General features: G+C 39.8%; 1 long non-coding RNA gene across 9 annotated transcripts; it reads right to left on the bottom strand.

The window, feature by feature from the left end:
* Window positions 1-672: 672 nt before the first annotated feature.
* On the bottom strand, window positions 673-25,485 carry LOC139959394 (uncharacterized). Of its 9 annotated transcripts, XR_011790092.1 has the most exons (9): window positions 25,471-25,485; window positions 24,536-24,628; window positions 11,212-11,315; window positions 10,774-10,968; window positions 9,433-9,583; window positions 8,415-8,629; window positions 4,005-4,096; window positions 3,711-3,783; window positions 673-2,521 (listed from the first exon to the last, which is right to left on the bottom strand). It is a non-coding gene; the product is annotated as an uncharacterized lncRNA (long non-coding RNA). The 9 variants fall into 9 exon arrangements; XR_011790093.1 differs by lacking the exons at window positions 24,536-24,628; window positions 25,471-25,485 and adding an exon at window positions 13,901-13,923; XR_011790091.1 differs by lacking the exons at window positions 24,536-24,628; window positions 25,471-25,485 and adding an exon at window positions 13,790-13,893.
* Between the last annotated feature and the right edge of the window lie 275 nt (window positions 25,486-25,760).

Below are 25,760 nucleotides of genomic sequence, written 5' to 3'. Positions count from 1 at the left end.
ATGTCTGCGGTTAATGTCTAGACAGAGCCTTTTACTTTTCTGTTCTTTGGAGGGAGTGGAAGTATAAATATAAGAAACGAAGTTTTTCCAGAGGGAACCGAAATGGTGTAATTGGTTATTCCATCGTTCAGTAAGCGATTGGTTTGGATTGCATCGGTTCAAGCCCCAGGTGAGTATTTGCAAAAGGAGTTCTGACAAGTGGATAAGGTGAATCCCGAAGGCGGGCGGTCCCCCTCCTCCTGGCAGGTGGACAAGGTGAGTACCGAGGGTGACAGGTGAGAGGATGAGAGGGGGGAGGATGAGAGGATGAGAGGGGGTGAGGTTGCGGACAAGGTGAGGTCGCCGCCCCCTCCCCCTGACAAGGTAAAGGCGCGGACAAGTGGAGTTCGCCGCCACCCCCCCCCTGACAAGGTTCAATGCGGACAAGGTGAGTTCGCCGACACCCCTCCCCCTGACAAGGTTCAACGCGGACAAGGTGAGTTCGCCGCCACCCCTCCCCCTGACTAGCTAATCGGGGGTGAGGGAGTAGTGGAGAAAATGTTTTTACAACTAAGTCCAAACAGCAGGATCTTTAAATATTTGTAAAGCTTTAGAAACCAGAGGCCCACCTAATGGTCTAGTGGTAAAGACTTTTGCTTTTGCATCTCAAGGTCCCTGGCTCAAACTCAATCTTTGCTTTTCCTTTTACAATACTCATGTAAAAGGAAGAAAAAAAGGAAAAAAAAGAATGATACTTTGAAATAACTTCTTTTTTTTAATGACAAATCAGTTCATGGACAGGATATACCTTCATCCCTCCCACCACAGTTAATACCCTTCAACTACCTGTCCAGAAACAGGTTATCCCTCATCAAATTATTATGCAAATACTAATCAAAACATGCAATACATATTTCATAAACATTCTTAGTGATACCTGCATCTACTATTGAGATGGTTGGGTGACAACAGACAGTTAGTTTCTATAATGTTTCTATTATTTATAATATCAGCCTGGAGGGCAGTTATTTAATGATACTAAGCAGTCACATGTACATATGGGATAAGCCTATGGCCTTTTTACTTCACACCAGGTGGCTATCCAATTCACACCAGTACATTCTTTTTGGACATTTTTTTTTAAACATTTGGAAGACCATTTCAACATGAGGGGAAAAAGAATTGATTTCTCCTAGATAAAAATAATAACCCCATCTTACTTTAGCCAGATAGGGCTTGAATCCATAGGTTTGCTTGACGACAAGTTCCCAACAAAAAGGAGTTGGCCTTCCATGGCTGATTGCTGATTCAGTTTACAATACCATGGCGCCCCTGCTACCATCAATAAAATTGTCTTTAACTTTCATTTATTAACTAAACCTGATTTTGAATTAATTTTAGATATCTCAATTTTTACATTTTTTGCCCTCCAGTTTGAAAAAGGAAACGTTACTACCATAGCACAAACAACATATATGTGGAAAGGTTGCTCCCTTTCATTGCTGTCTCAATCACCCCCCCCCCCCCCGCTCCGACTACCACACCCCAAATTATATACACGAAGAGTGCATTATTGAAAGTTTCTTTAAATATAGCCTTATCATGCAGCAAACCTGTGCTACTGCAAACTGAAAATTCAATTCAAAGATTCTCCCTCTTCACTTTCATTTCTCCTTCTCTATCCTTCGCCTCACCACCCCCCACCCCACCCCTGGTCCTTCCAACTACCATCCATAACTCCTGCCAATATTAAATTCAGTCACCTTATCATGCCCCCATAAAGTGTCAGTCAGTCAAGCACCACAATGTTTGTAGACCAAGAAATCAACAACCGAAACCCATTTTTAAAACTTTAAAGCCCCATCAAATAAAGATGCTGTTTTTTTCTTCTTTTTCTCTAAACAAGATAAACAAGATAAACACACAAACACCAAATCCAAAATATATAAAATTCCAAATCCCATTTTGAATATTCTTCAAATTTTGTTTGCCAAGCCAGGTTAAAAAAGTGAGTGTTATTCTTTTTGGCCTTCCTTTGTTGCAATGCAAACACAGAGGTGTTTGCATTGCAACAAGGTGTAGTTTTCTATACTAAAAAACAAATAAAATCAAATAAAACTTAAATAAAAGATGATTATAGCACATGCAGGAGAAGAGTGAGAGCCCTCCCAAATACTACCGGCTTATGTATACAAAAGACCTTTTTCCGAAATCCTTTTTCCGACATCGTGGCAAATCGAGAGTTACTTTTCACCCCCGCTCCACCATCCACGCAGGAACCCACCCAGACCCCCCTGCGGGGACGATTTATTCTGTTCCAGTTTCTCATCCAAGGAGGGTAACTCTATATGGTTCAGAGCTATGTCAAAGAAGAGCGGTTTGCACGGTGACGGCTTAAAGTCCAGTGGAAATGTGGTGAAGTTGGGCTTGGCGGCCAGGTCCGGCTGGTTGGCGTTGTACCGGTCAAGCCATTCCGCCAGCGGTCGATTGCCCTTCAGACCGAGTTGCGCCATTCCTTTGCTGATGAAAGGTTCATTGGAATCTGAAAAATGAACGCAGAGAGGTTCTTGGTAAGCCATGGTTTTTTTTATGTATTCTTGAGTGGAGGGTATTTTCTATGGGTGAGGATAATCTGGAGGGTGGGGGAAGTCAATTCAATTAACTGTGAGAAATGTCATTGAATTAGGAACCACCTAAGGCCTATTCTCATCTTTGTAGTAAGTTTGTCACCTTGAGCTACGTGACAGTTCATAAGTAGGGGGGGGGGGGTATATTCGAGTGGAATTTGGGATTCAAATCCCTGAATAGAGAAAGTTTACAAAAACTTGTTAATTTGCAGTCATTTTTTGTTATTGCTGTCACAAACAGAAATGGATACCCACTTTCTATTATTTGTAGATGACAGAGACTGGTTCAATCGCAGTCTACAAGGCCAGATAAACTCTTTATATTTTGGCTTTCAATTTCTTTATTCTGACAAATTTCGATAGTACAAAAGACGGCAGTTTTGATCAGGCTTTTGATACTTCCTTGTGATCCCTGAACATCATACATTCAGCTACAAGCAAAAATAACTGTTGTCTGTCCTGTCCACCACAATAATCCTATTGTAATATTTTCAGACCCTAAGGGCTAATAGGTCTCTTCCCCCCCCCAAAAAAAAAGGTGTGAAAAGGGGCGGTGCTGCTTCCAACCGAATGAATCTTTTCACTCATTGTTTAACCAAAGAGAAAAATTTGGGAAAGAAAACAACAGATTATTAATATAAAGGCCATATTTCTCTGAATCATTGTCTATGCTCTGATGGAATACATTTGTTCCAGTAGCAGGGTTCAATTCCAAGGTTCCAAATGGACACGGCAGTTTAATCTGCATTTTCCTGACGATCAGACCCAAAAGAGAACATCGATATGTCTCTCCACTGTTATCCCAAAGAAGAAACCTTTCAGAAACTCAAGGGTACTAAAGGATTTCTTCCTTTTAAATTAACCAGCGTCCTACACAAAATTAACAGGGTAGTAACATGATGGTCTCTGCCTGATTCCCCCTCCCCCCCCCCCCCACCCAATTTCTTTTCTTAAAGTTTTGGTATTCATCCTTTCATATATAGTCCATCTTGCATTTTGCCTTTTGAAAAACAAGAATCCTTAATCTTCATCCAAAGCAGCAAAAAGTTTCTTTCCAAACACAGTACATTGATTATTATTATTATATTATTATTAAGTACATACCTAGAATGGAGGCCGCCTGAGCAGAGTACTTCAAGTCGTTGATATCTTGCGCAAGAGTGTCCAATTCCTCTACCTATTGATTAAATGAAACCAAAATCTAATCATGATGTCTTTAGGGAGTTTAGAGTTTAGGGAGTTTTTAGGGAGTGTCACTACCCGACAAGCCCTATAGGGTTTTTTAATACACTTCCTTTCACAAGTTTTGTTTCTTATCTCCTTCTATGTCATATGTCATACTTATGTTAAAATAGAACAAAAATCAATAAATGAAATGAAATAAATGAAATTAGTTACCTTTTTTTTTAATTCGAGTAAAAGTTTTGTCTTTGTTGTTGTTGATATCAAATCAAAAGGAGTTTAACCCCTGGTCGACCTGGCGAGAGGTCCTACGGGGGATAATAAGTTTGTTTTTATAGAATAGACATTTTTTTTTTTTTTCTTGGAAAGGTTGTCTATGTTCAGTCAGGGAATTGCTGGTAAATGAAGTCTTATATATTTACATTGGACAGGATAGCCATAATCATACCCGAGGTCAGAGTCAAAGAGTCACTTAGGGAGGGATTTCTAAAGGAGAGGAATTTTTTAAGTACTGAGAATTGTGGAGACGGAGTGGTTTCTATTGTTTGGGTAGGGAGTGGTTGTGGTTTCTATTGTTTGGTAACAATATAATCTGTATATATAAGTATACTTGGGCCTAGAACCATTTAGGAAAGGATTTTTTTAATGGAATGAGACTTTAAGTAGTAACAATTGTGAATACAGAAAGGGTTTGGTTTTGGGGTAGTGAGTTGTTGCGACTTTGTATTTCAGGGGGAGGTCTTCAATCAAAGGGTCGTTCTAGAGGTTGTTATTGTATAACTTGGTGTTGAATTCTTCAAGTCGGGTGAAAGTAGATTTTGTGTTTCCTGCACGGAGAACGTACAAAGTAGCAATATAGGTAGGGATTTTGAGTGCGAGTCGATAAGCTGTGGTGTGGATTCTGTTTAAAATTTGTTTATTGGGATTAGAGATGGTAAGCAGGGAGATGCTCCCGTAACTGAGAATCATTTTTACTTTGGATTTATAGATTTGGATAATGGTTTTCGGAGGGAAGTTATATTTGTGTGAGAGGATTTGAATGGATTTAAGTTGGAACCAGCAGCATCCTGCAGTTCTGTTACAAAGTAGATTAAACGATAATTTGCTATCGAAAGTGGTACCAAGGAAGGTTGCATTAGGAGTAGCAGTGATTGAGGTGTTGAAAAGATTCATTTTGGCAATATGGTTATGGTATTTTGAGTTTATTATGGAGAAATTGGCTAGGTTAGATATTGAGGGATATATTTTTGTTCTCCACATCGAGCACCACTTTTCGAGATGTGTAATTGCTCTTTTAATATTTAGTTCCGTCATATAGATATTTTTACTGGTGCTCCAAATGGCTATGTCGTCAGTGTACTGACTATAGTTGCATTTAGATAGAGGGGGGATGTTCAAATCATTAACATATAGGGTGCAGGGGAGGGGGCTGAAAACAGCGCCCTGTGGAGTACCTGCACCAAGTGGAAAAGGTTTTGATTGTTGGTTTTTGTAGCATATTTTGGCATTGCGCTCACTAAGGAAAGAGGAAAGAAGTCTGGTGTAATTGGAGGGGAGATTAAAGTTAAGTAGTTAAATTCTTATGCCGTTGTGCCAAGTTTTGTCGAACTCCTTTTTGGCATCAAGGAAGAGGGCAGTGGTATCATGTTTTTTTATGAAGCCGATGCGAATTTCTTTGGAAAGGTGGAAAGTTTGGTTTATTGTAGATTTGTGTGCCCGGAATTAGCCTGATTGATACGGGCAAAGTGATTAATTTGCTCAAGGTGGTTTCTGGTGCGGTTATCTATAATTCTTTCGAAAATCTTACCTAAGGCTGGTAGGAGACTAATTGGTTGATAGTTTTGAATTTTGGTGTGTCTTTACTTAGTTTCAGTATTAAAATCATTTTGGCGGATGTCCACAGGGTTGGGAAATGACCCAGTCTAAGAAGTTTGTTAAATAATGGGAAAATATGAGAGTTAATGAATATCGGCGGCCCACGGAGGGGAATCTTTTAGCATTAGGTCATTTATATTGTCAAGACCAGGGGAGGAGGCATTTTTGCATATTCCGTGGCACTATACCAATCATTTATATCTATTTCTTTGAGTAGAGGGATGTTTTTGTTGAGACATCCTTAGAAGTTGGGGATAAAGCTGGTTGCATTACAGATAATTGTACGGTTTATTTTGTGTTGGAATCTGTTATCGTATGGAGGGCCATCTAAGATATTGAATATAGTTTTCAAGTATGATTCACTAAGCTTTATTTGGTCTTAAGTTTTTGTGATGAGGTTACCTACTTTATCTCTAAGGCATTCGTCTGTATTACCTGTGTTTGGGTTGTAATGGGTTTTCGATATTTCTTTAATTTTTCCAAAAGTGTTTTGGGTTTTTGTCATTAATGATTGAATCGCATTTGTTTTGGACTCGGTTTTGGTCGACCGCCGATATTTGTCTATTTATTTGTTTTTCAAGTTGGTTAATTTAGGTTTTTAGAGTTGGATCTGGGGAGATCATATAGGTTCTATGTAGTCGACGTCTGATTTATTTAGTGTAAGAATATTCCTATTTAGTTTTGGATTTCTGTTTTGTTTTTAAGGGGCAGTGTTTTTTGAAGGTATTAAAGATATGTTGGGCAATGCTGTCACAATATATGCCGATGTAATTTAGCTTGTTGTTGTGGTAATTGGCAATAGTGTTGTTTGTTATGATCCCTTTTTAAATGATGTCCAGTCTGCTTAATTGTAATTATACGTTAATTCGTTATTTTGGATGCGACTGAGGTTTATGTCTAGCTCAAAAAGGAGTGGAAAATGGTCACTGATTAGGTCATCTTCTAGGATTTGAATCGAATGAGTTTTAGTTGCAAGGTGGTTTGAGGTTATGGCGTAGTCAAGTAGTTCAGTATTATTGTTTATTGGGTTTATCCTAGTTTTGGTATTTTGGTTAATTATTGTTAAGTTGTGTTTATCACATATTTCTAAGAGGGATATGCCTTTTTCAGATATTTTGGTGCTACCAAAAATGATGTGGTGGGCATTTAAATCTCCTAGTAGTATTGTATTTTTATTAGAACTGTTTTTGATTGTGGATATGGGCTCATTTGGGGACTATAATAGCTAATAATGTGGAGAGGTTTATTGTCTCTTTCGAGTACAATTTCAATTGTTTGGGTTTGTTTGGGAGGAGGGTGGCTTTGAGGTTGTTTTTTTCAGCAATAAGTACTCAAACCATATATCGAGAGATATCGTGTCTGAAAGTTTGGTAACCAGGGATGCTAAGGTGGGAATTTGTATTTAGTTTAAAGAAATGATATCCGGGGAGTGGTTGGCGAATATACTAAGTAGGAGGCTTAATTTTGGAAGGATACTGTTGATATTTAGGTGGAGGAACTTGACCGAAGGAGGGAGTGTGCTTGTCATGTAGGTGATTGAGGAGGGCTAAATATTGAAGGATGGTGGAGACGTTCCATAATTACAGTTTCTGGGATATTTAAGTTTAGGTGTTTTAGTGCTAACACGGTGGCGTAACTGGCAAGGTCGTCAGATTTAATATTAATGTTGGCTGTTTGGAAGGTGTATTGTACTAATTCAATTACAGAGGTTGCAATATTAAGTTTTTTTTCAGTGACGATTTTATTCGTTATTTCAATTTTAGGGGTAAAATTGGTTACATTCGCGTAGGTTCTTTGTTCTTGTTGTTTGTTATTAGCTTCAGTTTTAGCTTCTTTAAATTTTGGGCATCCTTTGTAAAGGGCGACATGAGTCCCTGAGCAATTGGCACATTTTGGGTTTTCTTTTGGTTTGGGACAGTCTTTAACTCTGTGGTTTTTGCCACATCTGAGACATCTGGTTTGATTTTTGCAAGTATGGGGGGTGTGTCCAAAGAGTTGACATTTGAAACATTGAGTGATTTGGGGGGGTTCGTGGTATTCTTCTGTTTTGTGTTTAGAGTATCCTAAGTAGAAACCTTGTTTGATTAGGGATTGTTGAGGCTCTTGTTCTTCAAACGTCATTTTTACTTTCCAAGCTGTATTGTTTGTGGCATGACTAATGAGTCTTTTAGCTTGTATTGGGGTGTATTCTTGGTCTTTGAGTTCTTGTTCAATATCTTTGATTTGAATTTCAGGGTTTATGCCACAGGCTACTACGGAGAAGTTTCTTTGTCATACTTTTTGGGGGATTCTTGGTTTGGGGTTGCCTAGTTAAGTCTTCCATGGTTTCAGGAGGATATTTGCAGTTTTAGGGTCATGGGGGTGATTAGGATGTCGTTACTACGAAGACGGTTTATATTTGAGATCATGGCATTTGGTTTTTCTTCATTGATTAGTTTAGCAAGTGTTTATTGGGTTTTTTGATAGTTCTGGTAAGATTCCTGATACAATGATTGTTTGAGCGGACTTTTTGGTGGTTGGTTTGGAGTTTGGAGATGGGTTTATTTCAACGTATATTGGACGTTGTCTTTTTCTGCTATTTTTGTACAGGGATCCAGTCATTAATGTCTATGTCAAAATCAGAGAGGTTTTGGTTTTCGACTAAGGGGGCGGTTATAGGTGGGTAAGGGGTTGTCATATTGGCAAAACAGCCCCTCCCTACGGGTTTTAAATGGCTTTTATACAATGAAATTGATCATAAACTTTACTTACTAGAAAGAATTAGTCTCCAGCCTAAGACGGCGGACGGAAAGAATAGGAACTCCTTTCGAAGAGACACACTATGAATCGAAAGTGTACTCTGCAGCGTTGTGTTGGTATCCAAGGAGACGTACGTTTTGTAAATGGCGGGTAAGTCATAGAGTGAAGGATGATGGGGTGGCGCTATGTCAAAAAGCTAACTGTTGATCTATATAGTCCACAGAACCCTAAGGAAAGGAGAGGAATGCACAAGAAATAGCCAGTTTTCTTCAAAGTAAGTCTCGTACATTTAGCACAAAACATAAAAAACTAATTAGCAACTAATTCCAACAAAGTTTAGACTGTGATTGAAACTTTACTGGTGGAAACATAATTAAATATGTATTTTTATGAACCTTTCTTTCTTATGACTAACCTTGACTGTATATTGCAGCTTTCCAGCTTAGCTGGTGTTTTTCCTTCAAATGAGTTTTCTTGAGTCATCTTTGAGTTTTCTGATCTTGACAACAATCAACTGTCTTTTTAATTTACCACAACCCAGACCACACTAATTGGCAACTCTTTCCAACAATCTAAGGCAACAATCATCAATTTAAGACAACCAAATTACTAATTACAAAATGATTCCAACAAACTAAGGCACCGGGTCTCATTAATTTAGCACAAAACAGACCACACTAGTTAGCAAATCATATCAATAAACTAAGGCAAAACTTATAAATTTAATACAAACACACCACACTAACTACCAACAAATTATCACAGTACTCCTCTTCAATTTAGCACTCGTTAGACCACACTAATTAGCTACTCATTCCACCAAACTAAGGCACAATGTCTCTTTAATTTATCACGAAACAGACCACACCAAAGTACCGACTGGTTCCAACAGGCTAAGGCACCATGTCTCGAACATTTAGCACTGATCTTTACAAGCAACTGTTGAGAGGACAAGACTGATGTTCATGATACTGGCTTACAATGATGTTTCCCTTGAAACTTAATTTTTCTCCAATTTCTGTTAAATCACCTCCAGATAGCACTTCCAGATCTCTCTGTGGAGGACAAGCTTGAAGGATCTTCTCGTATTTGGTGGAGTTGAGATCTTTACCAAACAGAACGTTTCCTCTCACGGTATCATTTTGGATCCAAGCTTGTTGAGCAACATAGGCCAGAGATCTCTGATGAAAGGAGAGGAATACAAAACAAATTAGTCATTTTTCTTCAAAGTAACAGCAAAAGTAAAAAAGTCAAACCCTGTTAACAACCAAACTGTCAGCCGTGAGACAAAACATGTATACTCTTCTAGAGGGGCAATTTGTGAAAGAAATGAAATTTTATGGTCAGATCAAAGTTATTGGACACTGGTTTGAACAACTCTCAAAAAAGACCTCACTAAATACCAAGTCGTTCCATCAAACTAGGTACAATGTCTTATTAATTTTAGACAACAAAAATACTTATTACAAATTCATTCCAACAAACTAAGGCAACAGGTTTCATTAATTTAGCACAAAACAGACCACACTAATTAGCAACTCATATCAATAAACTAAGGCAGAACTTATCAATTTAATACAAACACACCACACCAATTACTGACTGGTTCCAATAGGCTAAGGCTGAGGTCTTATACATTTAGCACAAAAATGTCTCCTACATTTCTAATTAAAAACTAATACCAATAAACTAAGGCACCATGTCTCAATAATTTAGCACAAAAACAGACTACATCTCATGCCAATAAACTAAGAAACCAATTAGGTTCATTTTGATGTTGTCATGGTTGCTTGGAATGAGTGGAATGTGTCACTCTGTTCAAACTATATCATGGAACTTGTTCAGCCTTTCTGTAAGAATAGTAGTTTAGCACACAAAAAACAACATCAAATACCAACTGGTTCCAACAGGCTAAGGCACCATGTCTCATACATTTAGCACAAAAACAAGAACACACACAATACCCACTGGTTCCAACAGGCTAAGGCACCGTGTCTCGTACCTTTAGCACAAAAACTGACCACACCAAATACCAACTGGTTCCAACAGGCTAAGGCACCGTGTCTCGTACATTTAGCACAAAAACTGACCACACCAAATACCAACTAATTCCAACAGCCTAAGGCACCGTGTCTCATTCAATTAGCACAAAAACACACCACACCAATTACCGACTATTTTCAATAGGCTAAGGCACCGTGTCTCGTACATTTAGCACAAAAACTGACCACACCAAATACCGACTGGTTCCAACAGGCTAAGGCACCGTGTCTCCTACATTTAGAAATGATCTTGACAACAATCAACTGTTGAGAGGACAAGACTGATGTTCATGATACTGGCTCACACTGATGTTTTCCTTGAATCTTACTTTTTCTCCAATTTCTATTAAATCACCTCCAGATAACACTTCCAGATCTCTCTGTAGAGGACAGGCTTGAAGGATCTTCTCGTATTTGGTGGAGTTTATGATCTTTCAACCACTTGTTCTAAACCTGATCCAGCTTCATTACAGACATCCAAGACTCACAATTTTCCTTCAATTTTCTTCATCTTCTTCTTTCACCTGAGACAGTATTGTACAAGATAAGAAGATTTCATATATTGGAAAGCAGATAGACATTGCAACTAGACTCATTTTATACACTCCCTCCCTTCCCTCCCCCTGACTACCTAAACAACCCTGACTGCTGCCTCATTGATATAACAATATATAAACAAATGTATATGATTGTGGTTTAATGGCAGAAATAAACGAAACAAATACCAGAGCTTAAATATTTCTGTGTTACTATAGTAAACTGCATACCCAAACGGAAGCATTACAGAATCTTCAATGTCTCAGACCTCCAGCAGGATGTTACAGTCACAGTTCATGGAGTCTCCTTGTGAATCAGTGTGGCCAATGCAATGCTGTAAAGACAAATATCAAAGCAATATGTACAGTATATATATACCTTTGGTGTGACATAAATTTAAGTATTTTTTTTAAAGTAGTTTTACATAAGATCATCTTTCTGTTTGCATATGCAGATACCTTTTTGATGAATGTTTACAAACATGAATAAACTGTACCTCTATTTGTTACTAAGTGCCTGTTTATTTTTAATACTTGCAATATGACTCTTTAATGAACCTTACTAGACATTGCTATCAAACCTATGGAGTACTTCGTAAAATGCCAAAACTTCCTTTGATGTATATTGTTCACTATAATGGTCAAGCTGATTGAAAGGAATGAATTCAACACAATTTCAGAACATTTCATCAGTCAAACAATTTGGAGAGCATGTACTAGTTTAAACAAACTTAGCAAGCACATTCATGAGGAACTGGAAAATTGAAAAATGTCTGAAATAAACATCATTCTTGAAACGAGAAACTTGACAAGTGAAATAAGGACCGACACTACAACAAGTACACTTAGCAAAGATGAAAACTGGCTTTTCAGCCAACACACAAGTACCAACAACATATTAGTATATTCATGGTAAACCATCATGTGCTTCCATGACTTCTAGCAACTGTGTAATAATATTCTATATCAACAAGGACAGAGATACTATATATTGTACTTATCTCTCAATACTCTTAATATGTGTTTACCATGAGTTGTGTTCCTCACAGCTTTCAATCAATGTTTTCAAATTGAAAACCAAATCAAAGACAATTACTCAACAATGAGAGGTCGACTTAGCAAAGTTTGAATTCGGTTTAATAATAATCAAAGTTTCAGTGAAACAGTTCTGCAGACCATAAAATCATGCCTTAGGCATCAAAGAAGGCTATGATCTGATAAAGATATGCCAAGAGTTGGACCAATACTGTTAAGCATAGCTTCAGGTCAAAATTATGCTAGTTGATCAAATTAATACATGTATATCAATTTAGTTGCCTACGCTAGGTAACATCAGCTTTCATTGAGAGTTTTCTCCATACTTGAACCATCACTAACATCAATTAGACCACAGAGCTAGGCCTAATTGCTTGAGAATTTCATTTTACAAAGTACTGTTGCTTGTATAAGAAGCCTAGGATAGGCTAGTTAGTCCTCATCTCTATCTAGCCTTCGCTTTGGTAGGCTAGCCTAGGTTTCCCATTTTCATTTGGTGGTAGGCCTAGCCTGGGGCCATCTGTTCCCTCCCCTAACAACGTTATTTTCCTCCCACTTAAAAGTTGAACAACTTACATTAACATTTTCAGGGGAGTTAACTAAGGTTTTTCATGGGAGGCATATTGGCTAGGCTATGTGGAAAGAATAGATGTTGTAAGTGGAATAACTGTAAGAAAAGATTTAAAGGGAGAAAGGTAAAGTTAAGGGTGAAAAATAACACGGTTAAGGAAACTAACATACTATTTTCAAGGGAGGAGACTGTTGTTCTGTAGGCTCTGACTGCATATTCTTGTAGAGTAAGCTAAAGAAAGTTGTGATAGTATGAAAATAGAAAATGTGACCAGGTATCTTCCTTGTGTAACTGTTCAGTGATTGGAAGATAAAAAAGTGTTTGTGAATAGGCCGGATTGTTTGCATAGGATTGTATGCGAACATGGGGTAATATACATGCGTGGAATTCATAGTGGTAATGGGTCGTTTGCTTGTAATGGCATTCATTGTGGGAATGAAATAACATAGAAAATTTAGCCTATAGGTATGCCCTCCTTGGTTCCTCTCCTTGTTTTCCTATTTACCAGTTTCTTCAATTACTACAGGTACAAGTGTCTCTTGAAATATGTTCCTTTCTTTCACCAAACTCTCCTAAATCACAAGACACATTTACTACGTGCAGTTGCTTCACTACCTAAATTAATTCTTTCCACAGCCAAGCCGTCTTTCTTTCCTCCCCTGAAAAACATTGGTTTTAACCCCTAAAAATAATTTCAGGGAGGAAACTATTGTTTTTATTCTTGGAAGTTGGAGAAGAAACCAACGGACTTGCCTGTCATGATGGAAAAAAAAAAAGGAAAGAGAGCTTTCATCCTAAGCTAATTTGTCCGGCTGCGAGTTAGTTTCTTGTGGATGTGTTACTGTTATTGTTAAGTGCTAGATGGCATAGCCTAGGCTATGGTAGGCTTCTCTGGTAGGAATTTAAAGACATTTAGGCCTAGGCTAATTAAGTTAGGCCTAGCCTAACTGTACTAGCCTTAACCAGAAAGTAATTAGGCCCAACCAGCTAGGTCTAGTATTTTGTCGGAAGATATAAAGTGACCTACTTTACTTACGTTAATTGTCTAGTGAATAATCATATTAGGCCTAGATTAGCATTCCAACTAGTATAGACGCCAGTGCCTACGTGAGCTAGCCTATCGTTAGGCCTAAGCTATACTATTATATGATAGGCTAGCGTAATTTCTCACGCTCGCTGACTCAAACAATGTGAAGTACTAACTTGCTCCATAAAACTAATACGCAACCTTCGAGCTGGCGAATATATCTGCCATTCACATTCTTTGGTAGTTACCCCCCCCCCCATACAGAATAGGCTACAAATTACAATTACGTATGAATTGTTAGCCAACGGCTGCCAGGAAGCGAACTGCACGTACTGCTCGTGTAACCTTTCGTGAGCTTTATATAAAGATCATAATTCGCGCTCCGTTGCTTAACCTTTGACCACGACCGTGTGCGTCTATGGCAAGCCATGTGGGACAAACACCGCATAATATATCAACGTATTAATTGCAAAAAAATAAACTAGCAATGACATGCTAGATGCATATCCATTTGAAATCATTACATTAAATTTACAACGAAACAATTCAAATGTTCTCATAACATAGGCCTAAGGTCATTAAACATGTTGCATGGTCAAGATAATTTATTGAGTTCGCTGCGAATCTCGTCACAAAAGTTGTTTTAATGACCAATATATCATTACTCGAATGGGTTGGTCTGGCATTAGGCCTAGGCGGGACAGTAGGCGTACTGTCATGATCAGCCCGGGGGGGGGGGCGAGGGTGTAGGTCTGGCGTATCCATGGGACAGACATTCTAAGGATAATAATTTACACTTTTTGAGGGGGCCGGACTCTTGGGGCGAATCTTGACATAAAAATGTCAACCTAAAATTGTTTTGCTAGCTGCATGAACATTCTCAGATACAACAAATTTTGGCAAAAACTGCTTGAATTTTGTGATAAAATGTCACATTTGAGATTTTTTAGATAAACTGTCTGAATTTTTAACCCATTCCCCAATATAAATGAAGGTATTAAATGAAATTCACTGTTTCTCTGATCCATGTAGAGGTTTTGTTCTTAAAGTACAGTCTTACCTTTTTGTGCAGAGTTCTAGAGCATCTGTTCCTTATGCATGTCTTGAAGTAGATTGGGTAAAGGAGAGGTTTGCTAAATTTTAATAGAATCAAAAGTTATATCTACTTCAGTTGCTGTAACTGTATCTTAGGTGCCCCCCCCCCCTCCCTCTGCCAGCTAGGTTTCATCTAGGATGAACCACTGGTGCTGTGATCGAGTGGATAAAGGCAATGGCATTTGAAGCAATGAGGTTTGGCAATCAGGAGGTTCTATGTAAGGTGGGTTTATCATCCAAGAGCAGTCTACAGTTTTCCCATCTGAAATGAGTTTCTAAATTTTATATAAAATGTTGAATTGGAAGCCACCCGTAGTGTAAGTTGTGATCCATACGCCTGTGCGCGGGCTTCTCCCACATTTGTGTTTGGTTAAGCTTTGTAAAAATAACTGCTCATTATTATTATTACAAGGGCCGTGTAACCCCATTCTTATCTTTGGTATGGTTGGAGGGGGTATCTGCATTTGTTGGATGTGTAGTGCAATTGGACACCAAGATCGATTAAGAAACAGAAAACCACATTTACATAATGTTACAGCTCTGATATAAATCTTTGCTTTATAAGAAACTCAAAGGACAGCCATTTATTTTACCACTCCGTGGAAGCTGGAATCCTTTTTATTTATCAACAGCATACATACACACCATAATTGAATGATAATTAAACAGTAACATAAAAGATAAAAGTACTAAAACTGAAAACATGATAAGAAAATGACATCCCTTGATCAAAGTACAGTGAACAGGAGCCTCTGGAGAGAGATGTATACTAATACAAGCCTTTTAATTAGGTTGTGATATTGTGTGTTCAATCACATCTATAATAATCAACAATGTGGGTAATCATTAATAAGTACTCATTTGAGTGTGAAAATAAAGCCTACAGGTTGTCAAATAATTCATTGTTAACAGTTAGATCATATAGCAAACAGAACAAGTAGCTACAAAGGAACGTACTTCCTTCATAAAATATCGCCCCAAGTGTCTTGCAGCATATATTATGTAACTTAATTATACTCAACTATCAGAGTGAACAATAGAGTTAACAACTCTACAGTAAAGGCTACCATTTGAATACTGTACTATTGTTACGCCCTGGGTTGTTCGGGATGCGTGTACCCCGTATTTAGAATGCGCCCAGGGCTACTAAGAATATGTTTTCCCGTTTTGTTTGAATAATTTACCCTGCGATTTGTTGTCCATTCATTCACCATTCCATTTACTTTTGTTTTATTATGCAGGTCTCTTTCACTCTCCCCGTCGTCTGCCATCACCAGCATTCCAGGCATTCGCTCTTTTATTACGCGAGTTGTTCTGTTTACCGTTTATCTATTGTACTTTCACTTGCTCTCTTTACCTTGTTTAATTAAGACGTTGTTTTTCTTATGTATTTTGTTTTGTGGACACTTAATTTATTTCGTTGAAGTTCGGGCAGAGAACTGGAGACCAGCGGTGAGCAGCACGGCAATTAGAGTATAGTATTATTTTAAAGGCAAGGTTCATTTATTTTAGAGAGCGGGTCCGGGAGTGAGGGCTGACTACCGGGCGCGATTCCTTTTGTATTGTACAACTAATAATTTCCCGTCCTGGTTGGCTTCTTTGCATGTTATAGACTCCGGAGGTAGGGTCAAATTAGGGCTCTCCCCGGAGGTATTGCAGAAGTTAATCGGGGCGGGACCACATTAGGCAGTATTTGTTTAGTCTGCCGTTGGCGCCACGTGTCAGGTATTCACTCTCGTGATTCTTAAGAGCCGTGCTGCCCACGCCCTGGTATGTAGTGTATTTGTTATTTATTTAAACTGAATCTCTGCCCGGAACGTTGTTTGCTTTTATATTTGTGTACGGCAGAAAGTCACTGCCTTATTTTTGTTAAGTGTATGTTAAAAGTTAATTAAGCTATTAAATTGTTGATTTGAGACCCAGTTCTCTTTAACTATATTCTTCTCTCTTTTTTGTGTATTGGTTCAAGCCCTGCTAGCATAAGTCTTCGCCTCCCCCCTTCCCCTGCCCTGACATCAGGTGGCCTCCAGCTGCCTGATTTCCCACGCTACCGCTCGGCCGGGGTACAAGGGCGTTACAGAAATTGGTGTCAGAAGTGGGATTATTTTTGTCACCCCACCTCCCTATTTCAAGTTTGCTGGCAGGGCTTTGGAGCCCCATGGTATTTGCGAGTTATTTTTATTTTGACAATTTAATATCATACCAAGTTTCTTTACCTTTAAGTAAGCCTGGTTTCTGGAAGGAGGCGAGATGGTTGCATGACGAGAGAGCGAGGGGGACTCTGTGGAGAGGCTTATTGCCGAGATAGAGGCACTGGAGAGAGAAGCTGAGGTTTGTCAATTTAATCTTACCAGGGATAGGGATTGGTTATATAATAGGGGTACTTCGCCAGGCAGAGGGGTTCGTAATTCAAATGCCTTAGGTGACTCGTTCCGTAAACCTATTATTATGCCAGATAGTTATGATGGGAGAAGAAAGTGGGATCATTAGCTGACTCATTTTACAGTCTGTGCGGAGATTAATGGGTGGACGGAATTAGAAAAATCAAAAATCCTGGTAGCTAAGTTAACTGGGCACGCCCAGGAGGTATATATGGGACTATCATCTACAGACCGTGGTAGTTATGAGACCACTGTAAACGCACTTTCTAGATTTTTTGCTCCAGCAGCCCTGACTAGCGCTAGAAGGGCAAAATTAAGATCTAGAGTACGGGCAGAGGGTGAGACCTTACCTGGGCTGTGCTCTTCAATCCGTCGGGAAGTGATAGAGGCTTATCCCGGCCTTGATATGCGAGCACATGACGAGTTAGCTCTAGAGTCTTTTTTGGGTGCTTTACGTGACAGGGATGCTAGGATCAGTGGCGTAGGAAGGTACTTTTGAGTGGGGGGGCTGAAGATTGATGGCCAGCCTGGGGGAGGGGTCTAAGGGGAGGGGGACACCCCCTCCCCTTTGGAATTTTTTGCATTTCCAGGTGGTCTCAGATGCAATTTGGTGCAATATAGCACACTTCAACACCCACTCCGTTTTGTAAACTTAATTTTGTATTTTCACCTGGCCTTAGATGCAATTTGATGCTCCAAATGAGATTTTTTTCTCATTTGGAAATGAAAAGGGGTTTTCTGACTTGCGAAGTGGGGGGGGGGGCGGAATGATACTTCCGCCCCTCCACATTTTTCACTGGGGGGCTGGCACCCCCCAGCCCCCCCCCCCCCCCCGGTTCCTACACCCTTGGCTAGGATTGTTGTTCGAAGGGGTAGACCCAAGACAATAGAAAATACTCTGCATCTTGCCCTTGAGGTGGAGGATATTGATCAAGCAGAGGGAGTGATGAAACCCCGGCGTTCTGTCTATACTGTTTCGGCATCGTCGGATACGGTTGGCGGAATTACTGAAAGATTGGATAGGCTGGAAGTACAATTGGGAAAAGGTTTGGAGGACAATGCTAGGTTAAGTCAATTTGTTCAGCAAGGTCCGCCAGCGCCACCCCCTTTGACTGGGTCTGGGCCTGGTCCCATGCAGTGTTGGAGGTGTGGGCAGTTAGGTCACATTAGCCGGTACTGTCCCTCTAAGCCAAGTAGACAGGGATCGGGAAACTAGAGTCAGTCGGGGATGAGGGGTGCCCCTCGACTGAGCAAATTGAAGCCCTGCAACGTTTTGGAAATGGGGAGAAGGTCAAGTCAGGGGGAGCTTTGTGTGCAAATATATGTATCTCTAATACCGAGATTGCTTTTTTAGTAGATACTGGCGCTGGTACTACCATCATTAGTGTTCAGACATGGGAGCATTTATGCTCTGCAGGTAATTTGGCTCCACTTACTGAGACGGGAGCCAGTTTTGCCGATGTTGATGGTAGGCCACTCCAAGTAAAAGGTAAATGTAACTTAACCTTCAAATTTCACACCCTGAAGATTCCAGTGCAAGTCCTAGTTGGCGGTATCACTGCCCCTGGTTTACTTGGAATTGACTTTTGAGAACATGAATGTTTGATACAATTGGGAGGTGAACCCCTATTGTTTGTTGGTAGGACCCGCTTAGCTGTTCCTCTTTGTGAGACTCCGCTGGATCAGCCAGTTAGGGTAGCACTGGTTGAGACAGTCTTTATCCCTGCAGAGAGCGAGATTATGGTGTCAGGGGTGTTAGAATTGATGTATGGAGTGCCCCCGGAGAAGCTGAATGGGCCAGGCCTACTGGAAACTAAACCTGGAGTGCCTGAAAGCCGCCATGTTATGGTTGGACTTGCTTTAGTTGATACTTCTAGAAGGACTGTCCCTATTAGACTATTAAATGGTACTTCGAATCCTGTAACATTGTACAAAGGTACCCATGTAGGCATAGTTTCCCCCATTGCCAACGTTGTGGAGGTAGATGAGGTAGAGAACAATTATACCAGTGGGTTACCGGCCGAGATGGAAGATTTGCTCCATCGAAGTGGGGAGGGTGTACCCGATTGTGAGCGTATTCGTTTGAGGCAGTTTTTGCAGGATGACCGTAGTGTGTTCTCTTGCGAAGGTGACCCCTTAGGAAGGATTGGGTTGGTTAAGCATTGCATTGATACGGGTGATGCAACCCCAATCCGACAGCTCTCTAGGAGACTCCCCTTTCATAAACAGGTAGAAGCACAGGCCGAAGTGAATGAGATGTTGACGCAAGGCGTCATTTCTCCTTCTAAGAGTGCGTGGTCCTCCCCAGTGGTTCTAGTGAAAAAGAAAGATGGCTCTTTGTGGTTTTGTATAGACTATCGTAGGTAAAATGACGTTACTAATAAAGACGCCTTTCCATTGCCTAGGATAGATGATAGCTTAGATGCATTGTCAGGGGCTAAGTGGTTTTCTACCCTTGATCTAAAAAGTGGGTACTGGCAAGTCGAAATGGACCATAGAGACAGGGAGAAGACAGCCTTCTCAATGGGTAGTGGTCTTTATGAGTTTAATGTGTTACCTTTTGGATTGTGCAACGCCCCTGCCACTTTTCAGAGATTAATGGAGCAGGTACTTCGTGAGTTACATTGGCAAATATGTCTTATATATATCGATGATATCATAATATATGCCACCACGATAGAGGAGCATTTAGTACGCCTAGGAGAAGTTTTCGACCGATTAAGGGGCAGGGTTGAAGCTTAAGCCTTCCAAGTGTGACTTGCTCAAAAAGGAAGTCAAGTATTTAGGTCACATTGTCTCTGATCACGGGGTGGGTACCGATCCCAGTAAGATCGAAGCAATCACAGATTGGCCCCCTCCCACAACACGTACTGAAGCAACTAAGGGGATTTCTGGGACTGTGTTCCTATTACAGGAAATTTATTAGGAACTTTGCAGAAATTGCCAGTCCCCTACATGCACTAACAAAGAAAGGCCAAAGGTTTCTGTGGTCTGAGGAGTGTGAAGAACGATTTCAGACTCTGAAATCTAAACTGATGACAGCTCCCGCATTAGCCTACCCAAATTTTAGTCAGATGTTTATCCTTGATACTGATGCTAGCAATACAGCAATAGGGGCTGTGTTGTCTCAGACCATTCGGGGTGAAGAACATCCTGCGGCCTATGCCAGTCTTACGCTAAGCAGTGGTGAAAAGAAGTATTCCATAACACGTAGAGAGCTTCTTGCTGTTGTAACTTTTATTAAGAATTTCCGCCACTACCTTTATGGCAGGAAATTTTTGTTACGCACGGATCATGGCTCCCTCCGTTGGTTGTATAACTTTAAATCCCCCGAGGGTCAGGTAGCTAGGTGGCTGGAAGTGCTGGGCACATATGATTTTCAGATAGAAACTAGGCCTGGCAGAGTGCATGCCAATGCAGACGCTTTGTCGAGAAGTGATCCCCCCATGGTGCATTCCGGAGCATTGCCTGCCAACCCTCCGAAAGAGACCCCAGGGTTATGTAACATAGTTACGGCGGACTCTAATTAGGTTGAGAGCTGTACCAAGGAGCAGCTCAGGGGGTACCAACTAAAGGATAGTAATATTGGGCCAGTGTTGAATTGGAAGGAGAGTGGTTCTCGTCCTCCCTGGGAGCAGATTAGTGGGTTAGATAGGGCGGCAAAAGCTTACTGGGGCCAATGGGACCTGTTAAGCACACTATCTTCTAAATGAATGGAAACAGTTAAAAAGATAGTTCATACTGTTCCAGTCTTTGATACACTGTGTATGAAACCGGTGGGGATTATAAAGGTAGGTTTTACACGCTTCACCATGATGTAAGAAATATAAGGGTAATAAAAGGAATATCATACCATCAAAGAATATATAACATTAACTCAAAGGTCACTGTACATCTTGTCCTTTGATGTTAAAGTCTCACTATGCATTCCATCTGGACGGTCTGAATAATAATGTTTTGGAGGTTTCTATTCTCGCTCGTTCTCTGAGATTCAGCCAAAATATTTGGCAAACAATGCACCTACAAGATTGTCTGCTTATTAACTACACAATGGTACCAAACTAGGGTTAGGGAACAGTTTGTTCGTGTTTATAATGGAAGGCATAATGGGGCTTTATACCTAAATATCACATGAAAGTAAGTACAAACAATGAAGGATATTCATCAGAACACAACTACGAGGCAAGTTATAAAACCAACCAATTTACTCAGTTTTGAAATGTAAGTAAAAACAGAGGAGCTGTGTGCTATTCATGACCAACATTTTTGTTTGTGTTTACGTCGTATGAAAAACTCAAAATACCCATATCCGAATGGATTTAAAGAAAAATTGATACCATAGAAAATAAGTTGACAGTCGGGTCAAGTAGCTACTAGATAGTTCCCTAAAAACACTTTAAAGAGTTTTACTTCAGCACTGTCGAAATGGGTGCAATTAGTCTGTAAATATATGATGCTTGGCATGGCAAAACATGGATGGGACAGATATTGAGACTTTCATATTTAGAGAGGACAGAAACAAACAAACAAGCAGAGACTTAAAGTTGAATCCAGATGTCCTTTTATCACTGAATGGAGAATCGGTTGAGAGAGCATTTCAGAGATGAAGCCTGAATTGAAAGCTAAAAGATCAATCAATTTTGTGAAGTAGCATTTAACGTACTACACTTTTCATTCAATTCTAATTACCACCAGGTGAAGGCAATATTATGCAATATTTCTGTACGAAACCCTTGGTGTATTTCTCCCCCTCCGACCCACACCCAAAGAGGTGCAACTTCACATGGCTAATTAGCCTGATCACCTCTGTCCCTTCTGCTATATGAAAAGTCAAGTAAGACATCTTGATCCTCTCTTACATTTGATCTTTCTGTGGTTTTAAGAATTTTGCATATTTTAAATATTCAGGGTGGCATTTAACCCCCCACTTCCCCACACCCATCACCCTTCACCACCAAGAAAAATGAAAATGGATGAAGTAAACAGGGTGAGAGAGAACTTCAGTTGCTACTGATGTTTGTTCTAATAATGTCCTCATAGATAATACAGAAACCTCAAGTCTGCAATATAAATCCACCGTGACAAAATGATGATATTTCGGTTGCTTTTATTCCCAAGATGCGCTATTGTTCTTGTTTTGTTATTAAATTTATTTCCTATTCCTGTTGGCCTGGTTACATACCGTCACGAGAATCCGACAGTGGCGCATCCTGGTCGACCGTGAGTGGGGAAGGAAACCAAAACTTGCAACAACATCAACGACAACGACAGAGTAAATACAGACTTGTGACACGTTGTGACAAGTTGTGACAACGTCACAGCAAAATCACATCATTGTAGCAAATGCCCAAAAAGATGGCTGAATTAAGAAAGAAAACAGTTTCTCCTTTCTCCCCTCTTTTTGGTCGAGGCAACATCGTAGTTTGGAGAGAAAGTCAAGCAATTTTGGGGGATCTAGTTTAAGGAGATTGAAGAATGAAAGGGTTTAAAGGTGACATGCACTACTGTAATTTGACTAAAAGTGGAGCTATATTCCATGCAGGCAATTTAGATTAAAGGAGCACTTTTTTCCCCATTTTTTTTGTTTTAAACTGATTGTTAGTCAAACACTAAAACTAGAAACAGTAAAAACATGGTAAAGACTAACGCTAACAGCTAATATGGACATAGTCGGAGGTTAAAACTTCCTCTTTGTGTAATTTCTATCATTTGCACATCGATTATGTTCGTATTTGATATGGAATACATGGTTTGGTGTTTTATTGAGATTTTTCAAGCTGAATGCTACTTTAACTGAACAATAAATATAGAGTCTGGCAGGATCAGAACCGATGTTTTCAGAAAATCTGGCAAATCTAAAATAATATTCTTTGAGAATCTCTTGGGTATTAATTCTCTAAACTATAGTTTCATTATGAAATTATCTTCTTGTATTTTTTTCTTTCTGATGTTCAGCAAAGATACACACATTACCATAAAAACATTTTTTCATGCAAAAAAGGGTGAAAGTGAAGCTTACGAAAACAATATCACTTCAAAAATAAATTCAAAACAAAACACTCAATTGAAAAGTAAACAAAAGCTGCAGGCAAGTCTTTCAAACATGTGAGTCTAGTCAAACCGATCCGAAAACAACTGCAATTTGGGGGGTGGGGATAGGTGGGGGTAGAGGTTGGGTAGAACAGCACTGATCAAACCGAGTTCACCAACAAAAGTAAAGCAAAGCATTGATTTATGACTCACATAAAAGGTGACATGATTTCTACACTTAAAACCAATCACTTTGTGTAATCATTAATGAAGAATATCAAAACAAGCCATAACTGAAAGATATTTGTTTCCGAGTAAGCTGGCTTCAGTAAGTTGAGATTGATCAATTAATTCGATCTTATCAATGGAAGTTTGTTCAACCTATTGATTTTAACATGAAGTGCAACTCCAGTGGCATGTCCAATTACTAGCTTCAGTGTCAATTTACCCACACATTTTACTGGGTGGAGTGCAGGGGTGGTGGGATGAGGGCTAATATCTCAACTTTTCCCTGTAGCTCATGTACTTTCTTGTGGTACATTCACTGATATTACTTACATAGAACCTAACGGCAGGAGTGTGGAGACCATCCGTCATTTTCACCACACTTTAATAAGTACACATGAATCGTATCCTAACGACTGTCACACCAGGCACATTGATAAAACAAAATTGCCCCCCCCCCCTTCCTTTTATTTTCTCTCTTTCTATTACTTAGTGCTTGTTTTGGATTAATGATGAAGATTTTTACAATTTTTCTAAGCAAGGATACTTAAGTCTTTGGCAGCCCATTGGTAGGTGCGGTCAAGATAATGCTTAATCAAATAACATAAAAATAAGTGTTGGGATTGGGGGATAGGCCAGCCAAGCTATTACCTAACTACAGACAGAAAAAAAAAGACTTTCTATTCTTAAGTAAACTGGTACCTTGATCAAACTTTACCATATTATTAGATCTTGATCAATGTTTACAATATTATTAGAGGGTCATCGGGCTGATACAAGTGGTTTACTCTCGAACCAGTGTAAAAGTTTCAATGAAACAGGACACTGTTGTGCTGGTATGAGACGCGTTAGAACACAACAGGTAGCGAGGGCGCTTTATTCTGTCCTTGTCTACAGTAGCATACCCGTACAACTGCTATATAACCCTACACCAACTTATTACGGTCTTGTCCATGAAACAAAAAGCCTTATCAGCTGACATACTACTGAACTTAGTCGGTATACTTTATACTAGTATGCAAATCATAAACAATCTATAAACAGAAATAGGTGGGTGGCTCTGCTCTTCATAATCTAAAACAAGAGATATCCTTTAAGAATGTGGACTTAATAGATAAATGCAGTGGGGGTGGGGGGTGGGGAGAAGAATGGAAGGTAGGGGGGCCAGAGACAAGGAAAATTCCAACGCACCTGTGTTCTGCAAGCATCTCCATAAGTTATACCTGCCAGAACTTCAGAGATGGGTCCAGGGTGTGTCTTATCCCCAAAACGCTCTTGCCTAATCTGAAATTCAAAGAGTAGACAACATCCTCGTTGGTAACATTATAACACTTCTATTCATAGTCTCTCTGCCATTAAGGATGAGGCATTAAAAATTCATGCCTTTTGCCACCGCGGTCCTGGCACCAGCTGCAAGGAGCATGTGGCATGAGTGCTAAATGCCTCGTTCTGTTGGATGCAGGTGTGACCTCATCAAATTTTCATTTCTGGGTAATATGGTTACGGAAACTTCACCGGCAGACACTCTTTGGGACATCTATCAAAGTTGTCAGAATGACAGAACACATAACATAGCACTAAGAAGACACATAACATAACACTAAGAGGACATTGAATAGTGATACTAAGGAGGAGAGATTTAAGAATGTTTAAAGTTCTCACAGCAAATTTTTGAGGCTGGCTAAGGGTCTGCTGTGTGTAAAATGATCCTGGGTGGGAAGGGGGTCGGGGGCGTGAGGAAATATACACCCACCCGCTTCAACCTACCATAAAAATACAAAAGTAGTAAATACCACATCTTAAAAAACTTTCTTGGGTGAACCCTCCCTACATGTGGAAATGGCTCCCTAAATGGGGAGTCCGCTCCCTCCAAGGGGATAACCCTACCTACGTGCGGAGTCCGCTTCAATGAATCCAGGGCAACACCCACTGATACACTTTTACATTATCTTTTTTTTTTACCACTTTTTCTATAACATACCAGATACATCATTCACTCCTCGGAAGACCGAATTAGGGGAAAGGCGAAAAAATGGGAAAGAAGTGAGAGGAAGGAGAAAGTGGTGACAAATAACAAAAATAAAACAATCAATTAGAAATAACAGTGTATAACGTCATCAACGTACATTTTAACCTTCTTCTTGTACTCCTTATGACCTTGTTCCTGTCTTGCAAACTGTTGTGGATCGGTGATAGCGACTGCATGACCACTCTTGGGGTCCTTGTCACCTACCCACTGTGTAAAATGTAACCAGAGAGAAGAGTTACTGGGTTTCCATTTGGCCTGTTTCCTACAAGATTTCTAACCGCAGGAGCGTAGCCAGGGGGCGAAGGGGGAGACCGCTCCCCCCCTCAATTTTTTTTTTGTATTTTTTTTTATGATATGGAAGTTTTATAGTAGCTGTTATAAGAGGTT

This window comes from Apostichopus japonicus, chromosome 19 (genome assembly GCF_037975245.1).
Source record: "Apostichopus japonicus isolate 1M-3 chromosome 19, ASM3797524v1, whole genome shotgun sequence".
Lineage (NCBI taxonomy): Eukaryota > Metazoa > Echinodermata > Holothuroidea > Aspidochirotida > Stichopodidae > Apostichopus > Apostichopus japonicus.
This window is presented reverse-complemented; position numbering and strand designations above follow the sequence as displayed.